The 12,383-nt window shown below is 40.2% G+C and overlaps 1 protein-coding gene and 1 long non-coding RNA gene across 3 annotated transcripts in view; both read right to left on the bottom strand.

Moving 5' to 3' along the window:
* Rpl34 (ribosomal protein L34) overlaps positions 1–12,383 on the bottom strand; it is a 535,705-nt gene that overhangs the window by 353,366 nt on the left and 169,956 nt on the right. The window lies entirely within an intron of this gene.
* The window catches only part of LOC139706531 (uncharacterized), a 60,790-nt gene that overhangs the window by 25,732 nt on the left and 22,675 nt on the right, over positions 1–12,383 (bottom strand). Inside the window, exon 4 of one of the 2 annotated variants that reach the window (XR_011708149.1) lies at positions 10,405–10,532. This is a non-coding gene — a long non-coding RNA (uncharacterized lncRNA). Of the gene's footprint in view, positions 1–10,108; positions 10,533–12,383 lie in introns of those variants that run through there. The other variant, XR_011708148.1, reaches the window with a different exon arrangement.

Here is a 12,383-nt window from a genome sequence, read left to right on the forward strand (position 1 = left end):
AGGGGAAATCTCATGAAAATCAAAGGGAGATCAATAGAGGAAAGAGACCAGCGGGAGGGAAGACAGGAGGGAAAGGGGAACTACTGGGGAATGATACTGGCTAAATTATATTGTTATATCATGTGCATGTATAAATATGTAACAACAAATGCCACTGAAGCCAGATTTAAAGTTAGGTAGTCAGTGTAGTTAGGTAAATCGGGTCTAATATGGGTCTAATATCAGTGAAATCTAAAATGGAGGCCGTGCGGAGAATGACTCAGGGAAAACACAGGACAACTCATGGAATGTTAATGAAGTCCCGAAAAGGCCCTAGGCCAAAGTCCACCTCAAAGAAAGGTTAATGAACAGCCCCCAGCAAAAAGGTGCTGACTCAGAAGTCCTTCCTGACCAGATTACTTCTTTGGCCCACCTGTGTCCCACCCCTCGGTCCTTCCCACCTACATTCCATCACTGAAAGAACTATAAAAAGGGGAGACAACATCCCTTCCACGGATTCCACCTCTTGGGTCCCCTTCTTCCTCCGGGAGAAGTCTTTTCTGCTGTCCTTTAATAAACTTCTAATTTCTACTCTGACCTTGCCTCGGCGTGCTTCTTTGGTGTTATTCTTCAACATTGGGAAAGCAAGAACTCGTCACCGGTCAACAGCGGTAACACCACCACTGTGTATAATCATACTCCACCAAAAAATAATATGGAAAAAAACCCCAAAATTAGATCCTATCTTTTCCCAAAATTTAATTAAATATTCAGCATATTTACAAATTGGAAGTGGAAAAGAAATAAAGAAACAAAAATAGGAGAAAAAAATGGAATTTAGAATGAGGCTAATACACAATTGCATAATGGTGTCATTCTACAGTGGTTATGGCTGGAGCAAAGGATTAAAACATACATAGTACTTTGTCATATATGTTCATAAAGAGGCTCTTACTGGATCTCCAAGGTGGCCATTTCTTATAGCTAGTGTTTCTATGTCCAGGTGGCAAGTGAGGAGCTAACTGGAGGCTCAGAGATCAGGGAACTTGACTGAGTTCGTCCAGTCGTCAGTGCTGTAGCCAAGGCTGAACCCTTCAGGGTTGAGGAGCCAATTTTCAAGTGTCTTGCCTGAGAGGCCTCACAACTCAGACACACCTAAGCCATCTTTCCCAAATAGGAGAAAATAATAACTACAGTTCTGGTCAAATATTTATTTGTCCCTTCAACCTACAATTAAGTGTAATAAGAAGTGCAGCTGTGTGAAATCTGAGTTGATTCTGGAACCAGTGTTTTGTGGAGTATGATGGCGCATCTGCCCACATTCCTCCTGACGTAAGTCACACGTTCTCTCTACCTTCCTCATGGCTCAGGCCTAGACATAATTATCCTCTGCCAGCTTTCAGGTTTACAATCAGAAACTTTCCCTCCACTTCTTTACTATGAGTCCCTTGAATTTTACTGAAACCTCTTAAGGAGGATGGGGTTAGGGGTTGTGGCCCTGGGCAGAATGGGCATCTCTCTGCACAAGGCATGAGGAAACATGTGGATCAATGTTATGTTACACAGCTTTCCATCACTGTTGTTTTCCTGAGAAAAACAACTTAAAGGAGAAAGATTTATTTTTGGCTCATGGTTTCAGAAGTTTCAGTCTGTGGTCGCAGGCTCCATTGTTTTGGGGCCTGAGGCAAGTCAAAACATCATAGCGAGAAAAGGGGAAAAGGGCAATCACTTCATGGCAGCCAGGAAGCAGAGAAAGAGGAAGAAGGGACTGGGAACAAGATATATTCTTCCAGGGCACACCCCAGTGACCTTTTCCTCCAACTAGGTCCCATCATCTACAGTTTCTACCACCTCCCAACAATGCCGTCAAACATGAATCCCTCAGTGATTGACCCATTGGTGTGGTCAGAGCCCCATGATCCAAAAACTTCCCCAAATCCCTACCCCTGAATATTGCTGCATCAAGGTCCAGGCCTTCAACATGGGAGCTTTTGACAGACACTTCATATTCAAACAATAACAACATATCCGCATTCTGATGCTGCTCCCCCTCCTTTGTTAGGTTGAGACTAAAATACGAATCAGGAGCGTTCAGACATAGGTACCTGAAAAAAGTGCAAAAACCAAGCAGAAGAAAGGGTGCTCATGAGCAGGTAATTTCTGGGACAACTGCTTCCAAAGAAGAACCTGTATCTCACTGGTCTCAGTGATCCATGATCTCCTCTCCCCCATCCCCTTTATCTTCCACACCCCCCTATGACCCCCCACTGCTAACACCAGCTACCTCAGAACAGCTCCCCACCCTAATGAAGTGGATTCAGACATTGCCTTCCCAGAAATGTGCTTCTGAGCCTCTGCTGTCATTGTCAACATCTGCAGAAGGCCCCACGGCAGGGTACTCCAGTCAACACGGGGAAGAAACATAATGCTAGCCACTTAGACGTGGGATTAGTGCTGGCCAGACACACCAAGGAACAAAAATTCCTTAGCCTCCTGCTGACTGATTGTGTGCAGGAGAGGTCCAGCTGATGCGCTAGCAATCTTCCCTGAACAATAAAATAATATAGTGCTTTCTATGTGGAGATGGAATTACCACTAATGGGATTTTGCCAGTGACACAGTGCAAATGTAAAAACTGCCCCCACCTTTACTGACCTTCCTAACATGGCCTGTTTCTGGCTGTGATAATGTACCAACATGTAGACAATTTTTCTATAGAAAATTAATCACAACTCTAGGAGGGGGAGAGAAACCCAACACCATTTTAGCACTATCTTGAGTCCTACTACTTTGTCTATCCATTAAATCATCCATACTCAATAAAATGAATTTATTTTTTAATGCTTGTGGAGGATCAGGAAATAAAATCAAAAGATATCTTTTTTTTTTTAAAAAAAAGGGCATTTTAGGAACTAGTTGAACAATCTTCTTAGTCAAATACTCTGACAAAACTTCCTCAAAATAGCAGACCACTCGTTTACTAGAACAAGCTTTGGAGATAATGTCCAAACCCTCATTTTTACAGATATAGATGTTGAGGCCCAAAGAAATTAAATGAATTTCCAAAATCAGATTACCGATTAGTATTAGGACAAGAAACTACATTAACAAGACAAGTAGCTGGGAAAGTAGTAAAAGATAACAACTTCCAGAATCTAAGACAGCTGGGAGAATGCAAATCAGAGACATACCTACCCTGACATCCCCCTCTGATCCCACAGGAGCCCCCATTGTCATTCTCACAATTCAGCTCCCTCTATCTGTCCTGGAGGAGGAGCCATCTAATAGCAGGGGACAATGCTGTCAGAGATATTGAGATGACCAATCATTTGAGTCCCTTCCTGCCCTCAGAGGACCTATCTTGCCCCCAGATGATTGCAGAAAAGCATATGGCACCTAAAGTAGCCATAATTTCTTTTTTAAATCCTTATGAACAGAGAGAGAGAACCAAAAAAATATGAACAGAGAGAGAGAGAGAGAGAACAACAACAACAAAAAAAAAAACTGTTGCAAAAAAGAAAAAAAAGTTAGAGCACTTATTTTCTTAGGCTTAAGCAGCAGAAGTATATGACCTACAATTTTTTTTTTTTAAGTGCCACAATGAAAATGAGTTCAGAATGTTCATCCTTTTGCAAGTAGATAGCTGAAAGACCCTCTTCAGGTTGCTTACAAAAATAAATTAAAGAGGAATTGGAGAGAAGACTGCTGTCAATGCTATTGAGCTTTAGGGTTTTTTTTTTTTTTTGTAAATCAATATTATCACTTAAGAACTAGCTTCCTTTTTTCTACTATCTGATACTTGTAGCTTGAAGTAATAGTTGGCCCTTGGTGACAGCACTCAATAAAGAGGCCACATCTGCCTGAAATGGTTCTCAGGGAAACTGAAGACCAAGCTTGTAGGTCTTAAGGGAATCCCAAAGACTACTTGGATCCTAATGTATTCACTGTTGATTTATTTACGGATTTTTTTCCCTCTCAAACTCCTTTGTGATGTTTAATAATACATAAAGATAAGTTTTACCATATAAATTAAACGGATCACCACTGCCAGCTGTATTGAAGACAACTGTTAAACTGTGAATCTTCACAAAAAGGGGGAGTGTTCAGAGCCTGGATTTGCAAATCAACATCTAATACTGCACATTTCAAGTAACTGAACACATCTGGGAAAAGAAACCCACTGCCACTTTAAAAACCTGCTTCATTCTCTAGCACATCGTGGGTGCAATTAAAGAACCAAGTACACAATTAAAATTCAGGTCAGCACACAGCAACAACGGGGCCCTTTGATGTGAGGTCAGCCTTGGTCATTCTCATATACTCATTAAACAGGTTAATCAACTTAGTGCAGGATATAGGACAGGAGTAACCAAAAATCTATTTAATTACCATTACCATGAGAGTTTCGGCAGGAAGATCTGTTTTATATGTGTGACAGAGCAGCTGCTGTTTCGCTGTCAATGTATGCTGAAACTAAAGGCGCCATTTCTAGAACTATGTGCTTTCTTCAGGTTTTGAAATATAGTTATAAATATTTGCATTTATCATTAATTAAAATATTCTAAGAATAAATGGTCTGGTACATGTCTTTCTTTTTTCTTCCTGTACATCTCTCTTTTTTGGTTAAAGAAACAAACCACAGGTCAAATTTGCAAACTATTTCATGCTCTTTGAATTGTTTGCCTTTCTTTGAGTCAAGGTGCTGTTGTGATACATCCAGTTCAGATGAATAAACTGCATCCGTATTCTCCTAATGGGCTTTGTACAGTTCACAAAAGGTACAACAGTTAACGTGAACAATTGGTTCCTGTTGCATATGCTATAGTAGAATGACTTGGACTTTAAGGTCAAATTATATGGATTCAAATCTAGCTCCCTGATCTTCAGATAGTCATTTGTGAAGATAATAAAATTTACCTTGGAATGAGGTTGTAAGGATACAATAAAATAATGTCTATATTGTACTTAATGTAGTGTTTAGAACATGGAGGAACTTAATGGGAAAAAAATTTGTCGTTAAGAAAATGTTTTCCGGGGCTGGGATGTGGCTCAAGCGGTAGCGCGCTCGCATGGCATGCGTGCGGCCCAGGTTCGATCCTCAGCACCACATACAAACAAAGATGTTGTGTCCGCCAAATACTAAAAAATAAATATTAAAAAATTCTCTCTCTCTCTACCTCTATCTCTCTCACTCTCTCTTTAAAAAAAAAAAAGAAAATGTTTTCCTAAGTCACCCAGAAATCATTAATCAGGGTGCAATTTTCTTTTCCTAAAATTGTAATTCAGTACTTCTTAATACAAACCAGTGATTTATGGTGATGAAATTTAACATACAACATTTAATGTAAAGTTAAAAGAATAAAAATCTCGTGCCAAGTGTGGTGGTATACACCTGTAGTCCCAGCTTCTCAAGAGCTGTCAAGAGGTTCACTTGAGCCCAGGAGTTCAAGGCCAGCCTGGGCAACATAAGAAAACCCCATCTCAAAACAAACAAAATTTCTCTCCTAGACTTTTAAATAACAGAAGAAGAAGAAGACACCAAGAAAGGTTGTTATGGGAATTGGAATGCCTCTTGTTTCACACTCAAACAAGATACAGAGGACTCCATTTTGGGGCAGTGGGAGATGGTATGGATACAGTCATGTTTAAAAATTACAAATAAATAAAATAACTCTGACTATTCCTAAGGAAAATTCACTTGATTCTTCTTGATTGCAGAAGTTATGTTCTGCAAAGTTACTGCAAACACTGAGTCAGCAAGCACTAAGCATTTGTTCTTCAGGGAAATATCAAGTCTGGTTCCTTCAAGCCTCTAGTCACATCAATATACAAGCTTGTTTTATACGTGTGTGTGTGTGTGTGTGTGTGTGTGTGTGTGTGTTTGCTGTGACCAAATACCTGACACAAACAACTTAGAGAAGGAAAGATTTATTCTGCCTTTATTACTTTGGGCTTGAGGTGTGGCAGGACATCATGGCAGAAAGGCGTAGCAGAGAAAAGCTCCTGAGCTCATGGCAGTCAGGAAGCAGAGGGAGAGTAGAAGGAGTCAGGGACAAGATATAGTCCCAAGGGCATGCCCAGTGATCTATTTCCTCCAACGAAGCTCCAGCTACCTATAGTTTTCATCCTCTCCCAATAAACCATTCAAATTAATTCATCAAGTGGATTAATCCACTGATGAGGTTAGAGTCCTCATGATCCAATCATTTTCCAAAAGACCCACTTTTGGACATTGCTACATTGGGACCAAGACTTCAAGTACATAAGCCATTGGGGGACATTCCAGATCCAAACAAGAACATTGTACTTCTGTTTAAAGACACTTATTTAATATAGATTATTGATTCATGGTCACAGAATTCATGGACAACAGCACTAAACTCACACCTGAGTGAAGCTTATCTAACATACATATTTATCTGTATGGTCTTCTTGTACTTAGGAACACAGGATATCCCTTCAGTACTATGCTTGGGGCACTGTAAGCAGTGCAAGCAGTGAAATCACAAGAAGAAGAAGAAAGAGAAGGAGAAGGAGAAGCAGAAGAAGAAAGTGGCACTAAATTGATTGCCAAAGGGAAAAGTGTGCAAAACCTTTTTTTTTTTTTGGTACTGGGGATTGAACCCAGGGGGACACTTTATCACTGAGCCACATCCTTAGCCCTTTTTATTTTGTCTCTTGAGACAAGATTTTGCTAAATTGCCAAAGCTGACCTCAAACTTGCAATCCCAGATTGCTGGGATTACTGGCGTGCTTCATGCCCAGCAAAAATCAAAGAACTGAAATGAGAAGGTGGAGCTTCCCTTGTTCAACATTGGCTGGGAAACTTGTATACTGGGCAACTTGAATTTTTCATTCTTTGGGACAGGACTAAAAATGAGTGAATAAGTGCAAAAGTATAGCAAATATGGATTGGAGTTACTAGTAAGTTTTAGCAAGTTGGTGAATTCATAAATATGGAAACTACAAGTAATGAATATCAATTGAAAAGTGAACATCTCATGTCAATAAGTCCAACACATCAGGATTTTTCTTCAATATTTGAAGGAAGACCATTTCAATGGGTCACACCTGTTGAAGTAGATGACTTGCATTCAGGGGCCAAATTGCAAGAAAAACAATAGAACAAAAGTAAAAATAAAATAATATTCTGGACAGTCTCAGAATGAGGAGCTTCTACATGAAGCAAGCGTGAACTGAAACCAACAAAAGGATCAGAAGGTTTGGCTCTCTTACCTCACATTTATCACAGAAGAGTAAATAAAAAAATGACAAAAAATAATAGCTAATAATTATGTAGTGTCTATTATGTCCAAGGAACAGTTTTAAATTTAATTTATTAATTAGATATATATACATATATACACATAGTAATTTGTTCGTTATTTTTACTAATATTAATGGTTTGAGTTATTGTTTTCCTTAATTCCCTTCTCCTCCCCTCTTTGGAAAAGATGGTTTTGGAGCTCCAGAAAGGAAGCTTCCCATGTGCTCAGAAGCTTCCCACATGCTCAAGTTCAAAGCCAGCCTCAGCAACTTAGCAACTCAGAGAGACCCTGTCTCTAAAATAAAATATAAAAAAGACTGAGGAGGTTGCTCAGTGGTTAAGCACCCCTGGGTTCAATCCCTGGTACCAAAGGGGAAAAAATATTATAAAAGAGTATCATTTTTTTTAAATGTGGCCAGGGTCCTGACCAGAGTCCCAGAACCCATAGCAAATCCCATTTCCCCAATGAGCCCTTCTCTGCCCATCATGGCCCATGTTGGTGATCTAAGTAATCTAAGCTCTCTGCCTCAGCTTCCTGAACTATCAAGGAAGGAAAAGTAATTATTAACTTGTCTGAGGTGTAGTCCAGTGGTTGAGAACCCGGGTTTGATCCTCAGCACCATGCACATGCGCACACACATGCACACGTGCACACTCGCACACGTACAAGCACAAAAGAACAACAACCAACTTCAGAGGGCAGCAGTGAAGAATATAAGAGGCCTAGAACAGTGCATATTGGGTACTCAAGAAATGGTAGCTATCATCATCATCTACTATTGCTAGGATAAAAACTTGAGTGCTAACAGGTTTTGGCACTCAAAATGTCTATTAAATGTAACAACAACAAAGGATCAAGCATCCAAAGGCCTTGACTCTGAGCTCCATTTCTCCCTAGCACTCCTCAACTGTGCACAATGGCTACTGGAACATTAGATTGGTCTGACTGGCCATACAAATTCCACATGTTCTTCTTCTCATGTCTGTGGTGGAATGCAGCACTTTGAACCATGTCGAGCGTCTGATTGAGGAGACAACTTGTCAGCGTGCCCACACCTGGGGTAGCAGAAGAAGTATTTCCAGAAGTTGGGGGATAACTGCAATAGCCAAATAACTGGTCTTTCCAGACCATTTGCTTCCCCTTCAGGACATTCTCCACAGGGCAAGAGAGTCTTTTGGAAGACGTGAGATAGATGGCATCACTTCCCCAAGTCCCCCTTTAAAGCTTCCCTTTAAATTTAAGGTACAACTTTCAGAGGTATCCTGGGCCTCTCCCCCACCCCAGGCTGCCTCTCCAGTGTCACTTTCCCCCTTTTCCCTCCAGCTCCACACTTCAGGCTTACCCTTGGCTTTCAGTTCTCTTATCTCACAGACCTCTCACCTATCTCCCCCTTGGGTTTCCCTCTGTCTCAAGCAATTTTCTTTTCTCTTCACTTGATTAACTTCCACTCTCCTTCTGGGAAGTGAGTTTGACCCTTAAACCAGATTAGATCCCCCTGCTTTACTTTCTCCCAGCACCCAGTATTTCCTCACCCACCTATGCAGTCTACTGTAATGATCCATGTAATGTCTGCCTTTCCCAACAGACCCCAAGCATTGTGGGGCCATTATGTCTGTTTGATGCATGACTATATCTTCAGCACCTACCACAGTGCTTGGCACATAGTATCTCTGAAAACATATCTGTTGTCTAAATGAATGAATGACTAAAACAAAGAATAAAGCCCAAGGGAATTCTATAATTTGAATGTTGAATGTCTCCCAAAAGCCCATGTGTTAAAGGCTTGATTCTCCCAAAGTGTTGCTTTGGGAAGTTGCAGAACCACTGGAGGAAGAACCTTCTGGGAGGTCCTTAGGTTATAGGAGGCATGACCTTGAAGGGGACTGTGGGACCCCAGTCTTCTTTCCTTCCTGCTCATGAGGTGAAAACTTTTACCCAAGTTTTGTTCCACCACATGCTCCCACCAGAGTATGCTGCCTCAACACAGGCCCAAAACAATAAGGCCAACAGATCATAGACTGGCACCCTCAGAAGTGTGACCCAAAATAAACCTTTTCTCTTTATTAGTTGATTATTTTTCAGGTATTTGTAATAGTAACAGAAAACTGACTAATACAAGGACAAAACCAAAAATTAATCTCAATGCCAAAAAATAATCTGAATCCACTAAAACAATATAGGGTTGGGGTCAGAGAATAAGAGAGAGAGACGGGTAAACACTTTATGGGGCAATTTACTCCTCTGCAAGTCTGGCGTACTAAATACTTATAACAGGACTGTTATGAGTATTAAGGAAGTTAATGTAAATAAAACACTTAGTACAGGACCTAGCATATGTTGGCACTGCGTTATAATTGTTATTGTTATTCACTTGGGCATTTTTCCTAGGCAGTGCACCCCATGACAAACAGTGAATTTGGGGATGGTGTATAGAGGCAAGCATGTGCCAGAAAGGACATTTTGTGGCCTGGGATAACCCTTCCTCATCCAAGAGGGCCTAGAGTGCAAAGGGTTGAGGGGTCTATTAGTCCCTGAAGTTTCCTGTTATCTATCATATAGTACAGAGTAGAATTGTATATGGAAATGCACACAAACCATTGCTGTATTTTCAACCCATCTGGAGAGCTGGGCCAAATGAGTATTCCATCTTTATCCTCCCAAGTCCCCAAGAATAACACATCAAAGAGCATGTTTGCATCCTTACAACAGATAACAGCACTGCCATAAGCTTCAGGGTCCACACATGCTACAGATAGAATGAATTAATAATTTCACATATTTATAAAATATAAATTAACTTGAGAAATATATAACTCCAAGTAAAATTCTTGCTTTTAAAAAATGAGCAGAGAGAAAAGCTCTTTGATAAACGAAAAGCTAGTAAATTTTTATTATGTGGCATTATCAAATTGGCATTTATCAGAAGGAATAAATCATTCCTCTCTATATGCAGGTGTTTACACAACAGAGAAGCATCAAGCTATGGTGGGGGGTGCAGAGGGGTTCAGACAACTGACTTTTTAATTACATTTGCTTAGTTGGCTATTTTTTTTTTAAACAAAAGAAAAGCAAGTAATAGGATCAGTAAGAATTCTAGAGGCTCCAGTGCCTTTACATAAGCACAGTAAATTACTCATGAAAACCATGGAGCATTTACCTTCGTCTTTGTGTATAATATACCATGTCTGCGTGGAACCAGTTTGCTTTGATGGTAAACAGCTATTCTCTCTGAAACCTCGCCTTATCTTGTCTTGAGAGGCTCCCTTAATAGCCGAACTGGTTTCCCTGGAAGAAGAAAAAGAAAGCAGTGCAAGAAATGTATGTATTAGATGTCTTTCTTTTTCATAATACTGTAATGACAATTTGTATTCATATTAAAAGATGTGAAGAACTATATACCAATTTTGTAGAGAAGTGGTAAAAAATGTAAAACAGCATCCCATATTAAATACTTAACAAAGAAAAAAAATTGTCCCTGTATTCTACAAGGACACAATATTCTGAAAATCAACCTTTCTATTTTCATGTTCCTGACCCTGAAATAGAAGAGTATGTATATCTGCAAGAAGGTGGTAGGCAAGTAGATTACTTATTATTGTTCCTGGGGATTATTTTGTTGCTGAATAGGCCTGAGGGAGGCTGTGTATTCCTAAGAGGTGTTTCCACACACTATTAAAGACACCATCATTAGAAACGAGAGCAATTTTGGAACTTGAGGTTCTATTTTTCTCATTCAGAATTTTCTACTCAGAATCTGAACTAGTACTACAGATTTAAAAATATCTATGTATCTGTATATAGACATACACATAGTGTAGGATTTTATAACCATGAAAGAAAAAAGTAAGATTATAAAAAGAAGTCATTAGCATCAGCCCCAGGTAAAGAAATACATTAGCTGAGATAGAAGGTCTTTATATGTAAAGCCAGCAACACTTATTTCCATATTGCAAAACATGTCAAGTTTTGCAGAGATAATGGTATTGACTGAAAAATGTTAATTACAATATATCTCCCAGAAACACCCTGAGCTAGAATTTCACACTCTAGATCAGGATGGTCTATAGAACAGACCAAAGAACTCACCCCTGGCCTCTCCTCCCACTGCCTTTTCTAAATGCCCCCAGGTGAACTAGAAAATTCCCCATTGGCACCAGAGCCTGGAAGTAGCATCCAGAAGGACCAGAGTTCCCCTTAGCGGAAGCACTCTAAGGGCCCCCCCCCAGCCACAGATAGCAGAAGATTCACTGAGAATCAGGCCTGTGAACTCTATCCAGTCTAGGCCACCCGGCCTCTTGGCAAGACCCACCTGGGCAGACACTCAAGCACTGCAGCCACACACAGAGCCACCTGAGAGAAGGGAAGTGATTCTTCCTGATCCACATTCTTCTACCCTCCATGTGTAAACCGAGTAAATTCTGTCCTTCCCTCCAGCATATCTGGGAAAACTGTACAGTACAGAATAAAGTAGCAATGCGTGGAAAGAAGAGAAGCAGAGTAGTTTGTGTTTCCATGCTTGACCAGAACCCATATTACCCAAACTTCATCCTAGACCTGTTCTTTCACTGCACAAAAATTATGTTGCTCATTTCCAATATGTGGTCCTGATATAAAGCTGATCTGAGAAGTGAAATGGTGGGGATGGACAGGGTATAAAAACTACCTTTATCAGAAATTTCTACTGTACTAATGTTTCTGAATAAATCATCTCTGGAAGTGTCTAATATTACTCCATTCTACAGAGGAGGAAACTGAAGCTCAGAGACATTCATTATTTACCCCAGATTTGTACGGCTGATATCTGAGCTAGGATTCAAACCCAGATTTTTAAAAACCCTGTTTTTCTTTTTTTTTTTTTTTTTTTTGTACCTGGGATTGAACTCAGGGGCACTCAGCCCCTGAGCCATATCCCCAGCCCTTTTTTGTATTTTATTTAGGGAAGAATCACTTAGTTGTTTAGTGACTAGTCATTGCTGAGGCTGGCTTTGAACTTACAATCCTCCTGTCTCAGCCTCCTGAGCCACTGGGGTTACATGCATGCACCACCACGCCTGGCAAACCTTGTGCTTTTAACCAGTGAACAAAACTATACTGCTTAATTTTGTAGATAAGGCAAATGTGGACAGTATGAAAAGA

The sequence above is a fragment of the Marmota flaviventris genome, chromosome 7, assembly GCF_047511675.1.
Source record: "Marmota flaviventris isolate mMarFla1 chromosome 7, mMarFla1.hap1, whole genome shotgun sequence".
NCBI classification, from domain to species: Eukaryota; Metazoa; Chordata; class Mammalia; order Rodentia; family Sciuridae; genus Marmota; species Marmota flaviventris.